Here is a 15,587-nt window from a genome sequence, read left to right on the forward strand (position 1 = left end):
ATAACTTGCCTTCCAAAGTTCAGCAAGCTGGGTTTAACGCCACCTCTTACAGCCCAGCTCCATCAGGGAATTACGGGATTTTATTTCTCTCTCCAATATAGCAAGTCCACAAAGTCCTATTATTAACAGAAAAATAAAATGTAGGATAAAATGATTTTCAAAAGCAGGATGTGCTTGTTGTTTACACACACGACACACGCGAGAATCAGGGAGAAAACTCTCCACTGGCTGGAGTCATACCTAACACAAAAGGAAGATGATTGTGGTTGTTGGAGGTCAATCATCGCCACCCCAAGACATCGCTGCAGGAATTCCTCAGGGTAGTGTCCTAGGCCCAACAATCTTCAGCTGCTTCATCAATGAACCTCCCCGCCCCCCCCCCCCCCCCAATCACAAGGTCAGAAGTGGGGATGTTCATTGATGATTGCAGAGTGATCATTTCTATTTGCAACTCCTCAGATAATGAAGCAGTCCATGCCCACATGCAGGAAGACTTGGACGACATTTAGGCTTGGGCTGATAAGGGGCAAGTTACATTCGCGCCACACAAGTGCCAGGCAATAACCATCTCCAACAAAAGAGAGTCTAACCACTGCCGCTTGACATGTAACGGCATTTACCATCGCCGAATCCCCCACCATCAACATCCTGGGGGTCACCATTGACCAGAAACTTAACTGGACCAGCCACATAAATACTGTGGCAATAAGAGCAGGTCAGAGGCTGGGTATTCTGTGGAGAGTGTCTCATCTCCTGACTCCCCAAAGCCTTTCCACCATCTACAAGGTACAAATCAGGAATATTCTCCACTTGCCAGGATGAGTGCAGCTCTAACAGCACTCAAGAAGCTCAACACCATCCAGGACAAAGCAGCCCGCTTGATTGGCACCCCATCCACCACCTTAAACATTCACTCCCTCCACCACCGGCACACCGTGACTGCAGTGCGTACCATCTACAATATGCACTGCAGCAATGCGCCAAGGTTTATTTGGCAGCACCTCCCAAACCCTCAACCGCTACCACCTAGGACAAGGGCAGCAAGCGCATGGGAACACCATCACCTGCAGGTTCTCCTCCAAGTTACACACCATCCTGACTTGGAAATACATCGCCATTCCTTCATCATTGCTGGGTCAAAATCCTGGAACTCCCTAACAGCACTATGGGAGCACCTTCATCACACGGACTGCTGCGGTTCAAGGTGGCTATTCATCACCACCTTCAAGGGTAATTAGGGGTGGGCAATAAATGCTGGCCACATCCCAGGTACAAAAACAAAAAAATGAGCCAAGACAGAGAGTGTGGGAAACAGTTTGATAACAGAGGGGGGTGGTGTTAAAAATCACCAAACATGATTGCGTCCTCATTCACATGCACTTCCAGAAGCCATCAGATAGTGATCAGGAGCATAAATCCTGGCTGATTTTTATCCCTCCCTAGCCCAGGAGTGAAGAGACCAATTACAGTGTCCCTACAACCACTGACTACACAGACATCTCTTTTTTAAAAATCACTGGTATTTATTGCCCCGCTCTAGTAGCCCTTGAGATGGTAATGGCGATAGTGGGCAGCCTTTTTATTTTACAAAGTATTACAGCACAGAAACAGGCCATTCGGCCCAACAGGTCCACGCAAGCCTCCTCCCACCCTTCTTCATCTAACCCCATCAACATAACCTTCTATTCCTTTCTCCCTCATTTTTAAAAATATCTAGCTTCCCCTTAAGGACGTCCTGAGGTCGTGAAAGGCGCTATATAAATGCAAGTCTTTTCTTTAAATGCATCTATACTATTCGCCTCAACAACTACGTGTGGTAGCAAGTTCCACATTCTAACCACTCTCTGGGTAAAGAAATTTCTCCCGAGTTCCCTATTGGATTTATTAGTGACTATCTTATATTTATGGGGCCGAGTTCATGTCTTGGTTGCAAGTGGAAACATCATCTCTATGCCTTCTTGAACTGCTGCACTTATTGTAGTGAAGGTGTTCCCACAATGCTGTTACGCAAGGTGTTCCAGGATTTTGATCTAGTGACCATAAAGGAACGGCGATGTGTCCAAGTTAAGATGATGTGTGACTTGGAGGTGATGTCCCCATGCACTTGCTGCCTTTGTCCTTCTAGATGGTGAAAGTCATGAGTTTGGAAGTTGTTGCCAAAGAAGCCTTTGAGTTGCTGCAGTGCATCCGGTAGATACTACACACTGCAGCCATGGTACACCAGTAGTGGAGGGGGTGGATGTTTAGGCTAGTTGATGAGATGTGGATCAAGCAGACTGCTTTGTCCTGATGGTATCAAGCTTAGAGTGCTGTTGCAGCTATACCCATCCAGGCAAGAGGAGAGTATTCCATCACACTCCCGAGTGTGTCTTATAGGTGGGAGATGATGATTTGGAGTCAGGAGGTGAGCCACTTGCCATAGAATGACCAGTCTCTGGCTGCTCTGGTAGCCACACCATTTATGTGGTCAATGGTGACTCATGATGTTGAGGGTGGGGAACTCAGCAATAGTAATGCCATTGAATGTCATGGGGAGGTAGTTAGAATCTCTCTTGTTGATGATCATTGCTGGTCATTTGTGTGGCACGAATGTTACTTGCCACTTAGCCAAGCCTATATGTTGTCCAGGTCTTTCTGCATGTGGACATGGACTGCTTCAAGGAATTGCAAGTGGAGCTGAGCACTGCAATCATCAGCAAATAGCTCCACTTCTGACCTTATGATGGAGAGAAGATCACTGATGAAGCAGCTGAAGCTAGCTGGGCCCAACATGCTGTCCTGAGGAACACCTCCAGCAAGATCCTGGGGTTTCAATGAATGGCCTCCAACAACCACCATCCTTTGGGCTAGGTATGACTCCAGCCACTGGAAAGTCTCCATCCCCCACCCCCATCGCCAATTACTTCAGTTTTACTAAGGCTCCTTGGCACCACACTCAGTTAAATGCTACCTTCAGATCAAGTCATTCATTCTCAACTCACCTCTGGAATTCAGCTCACGCACATGTTTGGACCAAGGCTGGAATAAGGTCTGAGAGGAATAATCCTGGCAGAACTTAAAATGAGCATCAGTGAACCAGTTATTAATAAGTGCTACATGATCTCACCATTGACAACTCATTCATCATTTTGCTAATGATTGGGAGTAGGTAGATAGGACAGTAATTGGCCAGGTTGGATTTGTCCTGCTTTTTGATCTGTTAACAGGGCAAAGATCAGGAATCAAACCAGGCACATTTTAGCTTGTATAGGTCAGTTACATGTTGCCTTTACCAACTAAGCCAAACAAAAGCTCAAGGAGGATAACTGGTACCAAATTATTCACTCAAACAGTAGTGGAAACTGTGCGTCAAGATCCAAGTTCTCTGCGAGCCCCCCCCACCAACCAATGATGTATTGGGTGGAAGCAGTATGTGGTACATTATTGAAATCTACAAACTGAACATCCTAGGTTTAAAGCCTGGGATATGAAATGTTAGATAAACTCAGGCATGCTAGTGGAAGAAGAGGATAGAGACAAAATAATGAGTGTATTGTTTTAAATTACAAAATCCTACGATACAAATCTACTAATCTAAACTGTAAAAATCAAACATCAATACATGCACTGGGCAAGTACAATCTTTTGAATCTTAGTAATGACTGGAAATTTAGTGCTGGCAGGCAGAGTCTGGGCCACCCCTCTGAACAAATCTAGAAGAATGGAAATAACAAAATGCTGGAAAAACTCAGCAGGCCAGGCAACATCCGTGGAGAGAGAAATAGAGTCAACGTTTCAGGTCGAAACCCTTCGTCAGGACTGAAAAAACACAGGAAATGAAACAGATTAAAAGGCCAGTTTGGGGGCTGGGAAATGGGGATGAGAGAACAAAAGAGAAGTGAAGAGACATTAAGAGGTATTCGAAACCAGACGAGATGGTGATAGGACTAGTAAAGAGACAAAAGACGGCTCTAGATTAGGTGTGAAATGCACTGGCAGAATGAGAGACAGCGGCCATGTGGGAGAGAACAAAAGGAGGAAGGGCACAAAACAAAGGTGTGGATAAAAAATATATATAAAAATGTAATAGGGGCCGAGGTTATGATCTGAAATTGTTGAACTTGATATTGAGTCCGGAAGGCTGTAAAGTGCCTAATCGGAAGATGAGGTGCTGTTCCGAGCTTACGCTGGGTTTCCGTGGACCAATGCAAGAGCCCGAGCATGGTGAGGTCTGAGTGGGAATGGGGCGGTGAATTAAAATGACAGGCGACCGGAAGCTCGGGGTCACCCTTACGGACTGAACGGAGGTGTTCCGCAAAGCGGTCACCCAATCTGCGTTTGGTCTCCCCAATGTAGAGGAGACCACATCGTGAGCAGCAAACACAGTATACTAGATTGCAAGTACAACAAGTAAATCACTGTTAGAAGAATGGAAATCAGTTTGGGTCACCCTGACCCAAATTGATTGCAATCTCCATAAAGTGGAAGTATAAAAACTGCTCGGATATATCCTTGCCAGTTGTTTGCCTTCATTACAAGGGTCAGCCCATGAGTCAGGCTGGTGTGCTGCCTTCCTTCTCTACCCTGTGATAAGCACTCCAATTCAAAATCGTTAGCACATCAACAAGATGAGAAACTTGAATATCTCATCCACTAAAAACTCACCCCCCACGCCCTCACCTCCAGCAAGCTTCTTGCAAATGTTAGCAACTCACTGATTCTGATAAATATCAGCTTTTCAGTAAATACAATCAAGCACATACGTGTCGGCAAGCTAATCTCCACAGTATAGTCCAGCCTCCTCCGCTTCTGCATTTACCGACCCACATCTCCCCTTTGATGAGTGCGATCACTCATTAACCCTGGTATAGTGCATCTCGGGGTTATTTTAATTTCTAAAGGCTGTACATTTTCAAGCTTGTTCCAAGTTGCTTGGCACCATCAGCACACAAGAATTTTTCTGCTTGGTCACCCATCAGAAAATTGATAATTAAGTAGAAAATTGATAGGCATAATTGCTTATTACATTCAAAAGGGCTCAAGATCATTTACAAATTTTGCTTAGGCCATTGCAAGCTTTACTGATGGTCAATGAATGTTCCATTGCAGCTAGAAGAATACTTTCACCAATTAATTTGGCAATATATGTAGTACTATTGACTAGTGATTCATAACGACTAAATAATACTGTGCCTATATATGAAGTAATACAAAGTATTGCATCAAACTTGAGAATTAGGTTACTAATTAAAGGATGCCTCTGTGGTCAATGGTATTATGTACTCGGGTAACAATTATCCAAAGCTTTTAAGGTATGCATGCAATTTTCTATCTCCCCGCCCAATATGTCCCCAAAGAGGCATTGTTACTAGGACAAAGGAAAAATACCGCAGATGCTGGAAATCTGAAATGTAAACAGAAAATTCTATAAATACTCAGCAGCAATAAACAGTCTCAGGATAAGAGGTCGGCCATTTAGAACTGAGATGAGGAGGAATTTCTTCACTCAGAGGGTTGTGAATCTTTGGAATTCTCTACCCCAAAGGGCTTTGGAGGCTGAATCGTTGAGTATATTCAAGGCTGAGATATAGATTTTTGGATTCTAAGGGAATCGAGGGATATGGGGATCAGGCAGGAAAAATGGAGTTGTGGTCGAAGATCAGCCATGAGCTTATTGAATGGTGGAGCAGGCTCAAGGGGCCGTATGGCCTGCTCCTGCTCCTAATTCTTATGCCCTTATGTTTAAACGAAGTGTTTCAGCCTTTGCATGTTAAAATTGGGGACCAAAGTGAATGGCCCAAAAACTGGGGTAAGTACTGCAGAATCATTTTAAAAAAAGTGATGTCAATCGGGTCCCTTGTAAAGGGGGATTGATTTTCTGGTAATGCTTGCATTTTTGACCAACATCGATGCCTGCACCCTCTGGTTAATGGCTTGTTTGGCTGGTTATTGCAGGTAATACTGGCTGCTTTGCATAAACCAGGCTGAGAATGAGGAAATTCCTGACATCAGGGGCCATTTTTGGGGCAGATGAAAGTTCTGTCTCAAACAAGTCCCCACAGAAACTACCAACAAAGGCCGAGGCCTGTTGGATCCACACCCTGATACAATTTCTGGCCTCTCCAAAAGGACTTCCAGGGGACTTACCAGTGGGGCTAATTGCCCTTTGTTAGTAAAATGTTTCTTTAACTTAACACTACGCTCGTTACTGGCCAGGATTGCGTGCTGACAAGCATTTGGATTGTTGAGGTACTTACCGACTTACCTTTGACTGTCTAATAACCCCCTCAGGCTGCAATCGCAATCCCGCAGCACACCGAAGCTTCGCGCCGGCGACAGGAGGCGGCAGCTGCGCAGTAACCGCCCCTCACTGGTAGTCGTCCGATTGGTAGCCATCTGATTGGCATGCCAGTCCAGCCAATGACATACTTCGGGAGGGAATGGTGGTCACGGGTACCATATTTCGAAGGATACGCTGAACTGAGACCTCTCTGCCTTCCCATGGCATTGTTTGAAGAGCAGCAGGAGGTTCTTCTGGCGGCCTGGCCAATATTTATCCCCCAATCAACATCACTAACAAATTATCTGGTCATTTATCTCATCGTTGTTTGAGACACCATGCAGTGCACTAATTCACTCCTGTTTTTTCCTATTGGTTATGAAGCACTTGGGGACATCCCAAGGTCATGAAAAGTACAGGGAACTCTTTTAACCGGCACCTAATTATCCAGAAATCTCTCAACCAGCAAAATTCAGGAGTAGGTTCAGGTAAGTTTTACTATGTGTGGCCATGTAACCGGGGTACCTGGATCTGTGGCCATGTAACCGGGGTACCTGGATCTGTGGCCGTGTAACCGGGACTCCTGCACAAGTGCCGTGTACGGGGCTCTCGTACCTTGTTAAATATACACCTCTGTAATCCGGACTTATTGATCAACCGGCACCATGCCAGTCCCGTATAAAAAAAAAGTTTCTGTAAATGCAAGCTCTTTTTTCTTCCATTACACAGTTATAATGGTCTGAATTACTTTTGCATGCAGAACAGAAATGTCTGTATACAGGAACAAGTTTGAAACAGCAAAAAGATATTTACATAAGTCTGCCGGCTATTTTTCTTCCAAAACCATGTTTCATATAACAGCTGTACATCTGTAACCATTTTGACAGTAAATTGCAGGGCTGGTTGCCCTCACTATTTTTGCTGCTAGGATTTGCAGGCAATACCACTTTAAATTTGTAACAATCTCACTTTACTATCAGAACGCATCTTAAATGAGAGTTTTAACACTTGTACTAACAGCATCACCTGCATCATCCATATGGAAGTGGCCTTTCTCACCTCTTTAACACCATGTAATGAGGTCCCTGGTCCACCAATATACACAGTTGCATACACCACAGAGGCAATAGTATGTCTGGTTTTCACAGGTGAAGAGGTTTCACAGTCTCAAACACCTTCAGCATTAGAGTTGGAGGAAAGTCCAGTCTCTCACCTCACAAGATATTTGTGTGAAGCTGCTAGTGAGATAATTGTGCATCTGCCCAAGGCTCATTAATGTAGATATTTTTAAAAAAGTGGTAGGATATCAAGTCAATAGAAAATCTCTACAAAAGTTTGCAAAGACACTAGGCAAACAATACCTCCTAAACACCATCGCAAAATCCTGCAGATTTAGTTTCCATCACAGTTCAGAAAGTTTGTGGAGGTCATTCATCCCCCCCTCACGAAAAAATTGGACATCACTTCCTGCTATGCATAGCTTCATATAGTTTGAGCAGAACTGATGGATAAACAGCCCAGAGAAGTGGAGGAGGGGAGGTGGCAGGAGAGTTATTTTCAAGGGATTCTCAACCTCAACATTATCTGGTCATTATCACATTGCTGTTTGTGGGAGTTTGCTGTGCGCACAATTGGCTGCTGTGTTTCCCACATTACAACAGTGACCCAAATAATAGTGGAAAATCAGGGGGCAAAAGGGAGGGAGGAACTTAAAACAATCACTAGAGAAAAAGTACTAGGCAAACTAATGGGACTAAAGGCTGACAAGTCCCATGGACTTGATGGTCTGCATCCTAGGGACTTAAAAGAAGTGGCGGCAGAGATAGTGGATGCATTGGTTGTAATCTTCCAAAATTCCCTAGATTCTGGAAAGGTCCCAGCGGATTGGAAAACCACAAATGTAATGTCCATATTCAAGAAAGGATGGAGACAGAAAACAGGAAACTATAGGCCAGATAGCCTAACATCTGTCATTGGGAAAATGCTGGAATCCATTATTAAGATAGTAGTAGCAGGACATTTAGAAAATCATAAAACCATGTTGACTCTGCTCGATTGTATGAAAGGGAAATAGTGTTTAACAAATTTATTCGAGTTCTTTGAGGATGTAATGAGCAGGGTGGATAAAGGGGAACCAGTAGATGTAGTGTATTTGGATTTCCAAAAGGCATTCGATAAGGTGCCACATAAAAGGTTACTGCAAAGCTAAGAGCTCATGGGGTTGGGGGTAATATTAGCATGGATAGCGGATTGGTTAACTAACAGAAAACAGAGAGTTGGGATAAATGAGTCATTTTCAGGTTGGCAAACTGAATGGACCGAGTGCACTGTAGCCAAATTTGCTGAAGATACAAAGATAGGTGGGAAAGCAAGTTGTGAGGAGGACAAAGAGTCTGCAAAGGGATATAGATAGTTTAATGAGTGGGCAAAAACTTGGCAGATGGAGTAGAATGTGGGAAAATGTGAGGTTATCCACTTTGGTAGGAAGAATAGAAAAGCAAAATATTATTTAAATGGAGAGAGACTACAGAATGCTGCGGTACAGAGGGATCTGGGTGCCCTCGTACATGAAACACAAAGTTAACATGCAGGTACAGCAAGTAATTAGGAAGGCAAATGGAATGTTGGCCTTTATTGCAAGGGGGATGGAGTATAAATGTAGGGAAGTTTTGCTATAACTGCACAGGGCGTTGGCGAGACCACACGAGTACTGCGTACAGTTTTGGTCTCCTTATTTAAGGAGTGATATACTTGCATTGGAGGCAGTTCAGAGAAGGTTCACTAGACTGATTCCTGGGATGAAGGGGTTGTCTTATGAGGAAAGGTTGAGCCTATACTCATTGGATTTTAGAAGAATGAGAGGTGATCTTATTGAAACATGTAAGATTCTGAGGGGGCTTGACAGGGTAGATGCTGAGAGGATGTTTCCCCTCTTGGGGAATCTAGAACTAGGGGCATAGTTTCAGAATAAGGGGTCGCCCATTTAAGACGGAGATGAGGAGGAATTTCTCTCGGAGGGTCGTGAATCTTTGGAATTCTGTACCCGAGGACGCTGTGGAGGCTGAGATAGAGACAGATTTTTGAACTACAGGGGAGTCGAGGGTTATGGGGAACAGGCAGAAAAGTGGAGTTGAGGCCAAGATCAGATCAGCCATGATCTCATTGAATGGCGGAGCAGGCTCGAGGGGCTGAATGGCCTACTCCTGCTCCTATTTCTTATGTTCTTATGTGACTGCACTCAAAGTACTTATATGGCTGCAAAGTGCTTTGAGACGTCCGGTGGTCGTGAAACGCACTATATAAATGCAAGTCTTCTTTCAAGAAAGGAGGAAGATGGCAGAAACTATACATTCTGAAAAATGTAATAATGCAACAAAGTGTCAACTGATTTACAGGAAACTTTGGTTTATCCGGAGGTTAACTGTCCGGAATGCTCGAGCCACCGGCAAAAATCAGGAGCCGTTGTTAGTTTTTTTTTCTTTTCGTTGCTTTTTTTCCACCAGTCAGGCTCTGCAAGGTCTCGTTGAAGCTGTTGCTAAGCTACAGAGACGCTTGCAAGGTACGTCCGACTGTTTAGAAGCTGTTACTAAGCAACAGGGTTTGTTGCCAGATACGGAGCTCAAAATCTCCGTATGTTTCAACATTAGCACTGGTTTGTCCGGCAGTTTTGATGGGACGGCAACAGCTCGGTCCCGTCGGTGCCGGATAGCACAAAGTTTCCTGTATTATGAATTTTTTTGATTTCAACTGAAGAGCTGTTAGTTTTAAGGACTTGACTATTATTCAGCGCCACAATAGAACACCAATTTTAAATGGGATAAATACTCATGGAGATTTTTTGTTCTTCTTAAGACTTTCTTCCTGATGTATAATTCTAAAAGCACCCAAATGGCTAGACTTCATGCATGACATTAGATTGTGTTGACAAGATATCTGACTTGAGGGCATCACAGTTGAGCAGATTTTGCCTTCACCTGATGTGCATGCATGCACGACCTCCTGCAAGGATCACAGGATAGCAAGTATTAGCTGGAATCCTCCCACATTATAACAAAGATAAGCACTTTGTATTTCATGAGATAAAACAGAAAATGGCAATACACATAGCAGAATCTTGTGACTCAAATTGTAACCAATGTCACCGAAACCACAGAATGATTGTGACCTTTTTACCCTTCCTCCCCTTCAAGGCACACTCTTGCTAGAGTACAGTTGCACTGGTGCTGGCAGCCCTCAAGATTTCACTTAAGGTAAAATATTTGTTGCAAAGCAATCTCCCAAGGCTGGCAGTGTACCTACCCTAAAGGTTTCACTGAGGCGTTAACTCCCTTCAAAGTTCTCAACTACTGCACAATAAACAGTAGTCGATTATACAGATACGCAAACAACCACTTTAAGGAGGATTGAACAGAAATACAAGATGGAAATGGACCATTCCATGTTGGTGTTTATCCGCCACATGAGCAGTAGTCCTAATCCCATATCAGTTCATTCCCCTTCCCTTAAATCTGCTTTCTCCTTCCAATCAAAATTTACCCAACTGAATAATGTCCGAACCCAATCGATTATCTTCAGTTTCCTTTGGTATGGAATAAACTCCATTCATGTAATAATTGTCTGTAAATCGGATGCTTAAACAAAGACTTACTGGAGGTTTTAGTAGAAAGACTTGGAAGAAGGATCCCAGAAACATTGGAAATACAAAAAAGGAAGTTAAATTGAAATCCATGGAATAAAAGGGACAGTGGCAGCTTGAATACAAAATTGGCTAAGTGACAGGAAAGAGAGAGAAGAGAGAGTAAGAAGAACGACGGTTGTTTTTTGGACTGGAGGAAGGTCTACAGTGGTGTTCCCCAGGGGTCGGTACATAACATAAGAAATAAAGTTGCCAGGAAAAGCGGTCAGCCTGAGGATTGGGATCTTTTTAGAAATCAGCAAAGAGGGACCAAGAAATTGATAAAGAAAGGGAAAATGGAATGAGTACAAACTAGCGAAAAATATAAAAACAGATTGTAAAAGCTTCTATAGGTATGTGAAAAGGAAAAGACTGGCGAAGGTAAATGTAGGTCCTTTAGTCAGACGGGAAAATTTATAACGGGGAATGAGGAAATGGCAGAGAAATTAAATAAATACTTTCGTTTCTGTCTTCATGGAGGAAGACACAAAAAACCTCCCAGAAATACGAGAAAACCAAGGGTGTGGCGAGAATGAGCAACTTAAAGAAATTATTAGTAAAAAAACAGTACTAGCAAAATTAATGGGACTAAAAGTCGATAAATCTCAAGGACCGGATGACCTACATCCTAGGGTTTTGAAAGAGGTGGCCATTGGGAGTGTGGGCGCATTGGTTGTCATCTTCCAAAATTCTATAGATTCTGGAACGGTTCCTGCAGATTGGAGGATAGCAAATGTAACCCTGCTATTTAAGAAAGGAGGGGGAGAAAACAGGGAACTACAGACCTGTTAGCCTCACATCAGTAGTTGGGAAAATGCTGGAATCTATTATAAAGGATGCAATAACTGGGCACTTAGAAACTAAGTCAGATTGGGCAGAGTCAACATGCATTTATGAAAGGGAAATCCTGTTTGACAAATGCATTGGAGTTCTTTGAGGATGTAACTGGTGGAGTAGACAAAGGGGAACCGGTAGATGTGCTGTGTTTGGATTTTCAGAAGGCCTTCGATAAGGTCCCACACAAGAGGTCGGTGAACAAAATTAGGGCACATGGAATTGGGGATAATATACTATCATGGATTAAGAATTGATTAACAGACAGAAAACAAAGTAGGGATAAACAGGTCTTTTTCAGGATGGCAGGCTGTGACTAGTGGGGTACCTGCAGTGATACTTGCCCTGCTGTATGCCTCAGAGACATGGACCATGCACAGCAGGCACCTCAAAGCACTGGAGAGGTACCACCAATGCTGCCTCCGCAAGATCCTGCAAATGCATTGGCAGGATAGGCGCACCAACGTCAGTGTTCTTGCTCAGGCCAACATCGAAGCTCTGACCACGCTCGATCAGCTCCGATGGACGGGTCACATTGTCCGCATGCCCGATACGAGACTCCCAAAACAAGCGCTCTACTCGGAGCTCCGACACGGCAAGAGAGCACCAGGTGGGCAGAGGAAACGCTTCAAGGACACCCTCAAAGCCTCCTTGAAAAAGTGCAACATCCCCACCGACACCTGGGAATCCCTGGCCCAAGACCGCACAAAGTGGAGGAGAAGCATCCAGGAAGGCGCCGAACACCGAGTCTCTTCGCCGGGAGCAAGCGGAAGCCAAGCGCAGGCAGCGCACGTCAATCCAAGCATCCCACCCACCTGCCCCTTCAACTGCAGGTCCCGCATTGGACTAATCAGTCACCTGCGAGCTCATTTTTAACGTGGAAGCAAGTCATCCTCGGTTCCGAGGGACTGCCTAAGAAGGACCACAAGGATCGGTGCTTGGGCCCCAGCTATTCATAATCTATATCAATGATTTGGATGAAGGGACGAAATGTAACATTTCCAAATTGCTGATGATACAAAGCTAGGTGGCAATGTCAATTGTGAAGAGGATGTGAAGAGGCTTCAAGGGGATCTTGACAGGCTCAGTGAGTGGGCGGGAACATGGCAGATGGAACATAATGTGGATAAATGCAGAGTATTTCCTAAATGGTGAAAGATTGGGGAATGCCGATGTTGAAAAGGGACCTGGGTGTCCTTGTACATGAGTCACTGAAAGTGAATGTGCAGGTGCAGCAAGCCATTAGGAAGGCAAATGGTATGCTGGCCTTCATTACAAGAGGATTTGAGTACAGGAGTAAAGAAGTCTTACTCCAATTATATAGGGCCTTGGTGAGACCACACCTGGAGTACTGTGTACAATTTTGGTCTCTTTACCGAAGGAAGGATATACTTGCCATAGAGGGAGTGCAACAAAGGTTCACGAGATTGATTCCTGGGATGGCGGAACTGTCGTATGAGAAGAGATTGAGTAAACTAGGCCTGTATTCTCTTGAATTCAGAAGAATGAGAGGGGATCTCATTGAAGCAGACAAAATCATTACAGGGCTTGATAGGGTGGATGCTGGGAGAATGTTTCCCTTGGCTGGGGTGTCTAGAACCAGGGGCCACAGCCTCAGGATAAAGGGTAGGCCATTCAGGACTGATGAGAAGAAATTACTTCACACAGAGGGTGGTGAATCTTTGGAATTCTCTACCCCAGAGGGCTGTGGAGGCGCAGTCATTGGGTATATTCAAAACAGAAGTCGATAGATTTCTGACTAGTAAGGGATATGGCGATAGGGCCGGTGAATGGAGTTGAGGCAGAAGATCAGCCATGATCTCATTGAATGGCGGAGCAGGCTCGAAGGGCTGAATGGCCTACTCCTGCTCCTTTTCCTTATGTTCTTATAGCTGAAGTACTCTTGCAGAGAGCTGGCACAGGTTCGACTGGCCAAATGGCCTCCTTCTGTGCTGTAACAATTCTATGATTCTATGATTGTTAGCAACCTAGTTGGTCAAATTTCATACAAGCAGACTTAAAATTACAAAATAGAACTACATCTATGCCTAAACTGGTTGCACATTTGGCCCCCGTATGATATAGAATACATACTGAAAAGCAGCAATGTCAGTACTATACATGACCATTCTAGAACCTGAAGAATCCATTTCCTTTCCTGCACTCCATCCCAATTTTCTCCCCTCTAAGCACCAAGTTGACTTGGGCAAGAGTGTCCAAGCTACAGATCTCAGCCCACATGTAGCCCAGGTCCTGAAATTCATCCCTCGAGGTCAAAGCAACTCTACTTGCTGACTTTTCCTCTTCAAATTTGTGGACCTGGTGGTTTGAAAAGGTCTGCATTGAAATCAGAATAGCAACATGGGTTAGCAAGCAACTTAAGATGTATGCAAATTAAATGCAACATGATGCAATATGTGGTATAGGGCCAGACATCTAAATGCAGGAACCATCATCAATAAAAATGGAATGACAGATAGAAGAACCACTTATACCAAAAAAGGTTTTAACACCTGTAATGGTCCACTGAGACAGCAGCCCTCCAATAGCTTGCCTAAGTGGCCATTCAACATGCGCGAGCCTAGATAGGAGACACTGAATAGTGGCCAAGATCAAAGAATTGGGCCAGTTTATCTTTCCTTAACAAAGAACACTGAAGCCAACTTGACCATCTAAACCGCTGCCCCAGCAGAGTTCAATTAGCTCACACAGTAGTATTCAAACCTTATGGCTTAGTGCTGTACTGGACAGTACTTTTACCTATTCGGCCATAAAAGAAATTAGAATTCATGGCTAAAGAATACAAATCTGGGATCTATACGTTAGATTACATTAGATCAATCGAGTAAAGCACTGTTAAAAAAATTAAGTTTAAAATCCAAATAATATTAAAATGAATCAGCGGCAGTTCTTTAGTTTATTGATTAGGATGATTTGCATCTTTAGAATCTGTAACAAATACATTTTAATCACAAGTTGCGAAATAGAATATGCACGACACAAAATGGTGGAAGGTATAACAACATGCATTTATATAACTTAACGTAGTAAAACATCCCAAGGAGCGTTATCAAAATTTGACACCGAGCCACATAAGGAGATATTAGGACAGAGGTTGGTTTTAAGGACCATCTTAAAAGGAGGAGGGAGAGGTACAGAGGCGGAGATGTTTAGGGAGGGAATTTCAGAAGTTAGGGCCTAGGCAGCTGAAGGCATGGCCACCAACGGTGCAGCGATTAAAATCAGGGATGTGCAAGAGTCCAGAATTGGAGACTCGCAGAAATCTAGGAGGGTTGTAAGGCTGGAGGAGGTTACAAAGATAGGATGGGGTGAGGCCAGGTGGAATTTGAAAACAAGGACGAGAATTTTATAATCAAGGCATTGTCTGACCAGGAGTCAATGTAGGTCAGCGAGCACGAGAGTGATGGGTGAACAGGACTTGGTGCGAGTTAGGACACGGGCAGCAGAGTTTTATAATCAAGGCATTGTCTGACCGGGAGTCAATGTAGGTCAGCGAGCACGAGTGATGGGTGAACAGGACTTGGTGCGAGTTAGGACACGGGCAGCAGTGTTTTGGAGGGTGGAAGATGGGAGGCCGGCCAGGAAAGCGTCGGAAGAGTCACGTCTAGGAGGCAACAAAGGCACGGCTGAGGGTTTCAGCATCAGGCAAGCTGATGCAGGGTCGGAGACGGGCGATGTTACGTAGGTGGAAATAGGTGGTTCTCAGCATGAAGCAGGGTCGGAGACGGGCGATGTTACGTAGGTGGAAATAGGTGGTTCTCAGCATGAAGCAGGGTCGGAGACGGGCAATGTTATGTA

At 44.2% G+C, this 15,587-nt stretch overlaps 1 protein-coding gene across 8 annotated transcripts in view; it reads right to left on the reverse strand.

Annotated features, from left to right (window-relative positions):
• gng7 (guanine nucleotide binding protein (G protein), gamma 7) overlaps positions 1–15,587 on the reverse strand; it is a 211,419-nt gene that overhangs the window by 136,194 nt on the left and 59,638 nt on the right. For 4 of the 8 annotated variants that reach the window (XM_086004480.1, XM_086004477.1, XM_086004479.1 and 1 more), the window contains one exon: positions 10–116. The exons of the other annotated variants lie outside the window; for them this stretch is intronic. The gene's annotated coding sequence lies outside the window, so the exon portion shown is untranslated. The remainder of the gene's footprint in view (positions 1–9; positions 117–15,587) is intronic. 8 annotated transcript variants of the gene reach the window in all.

Source organism: Somniosus microcephalus, chromosome 13 (assembly GCF_052327205.1).
Source record: "Somniosus microcephalus isolate GS21.2 chromosome 13, FLI_Smic_1.0, whole genome shotgun sequence".
Lineage (NCBI taxonomy): Eukaryota > Metazoa > Chordata > Chondrichthyes > Squaliformes > Somniosidae > Somniosus > Somniosus microcephalus.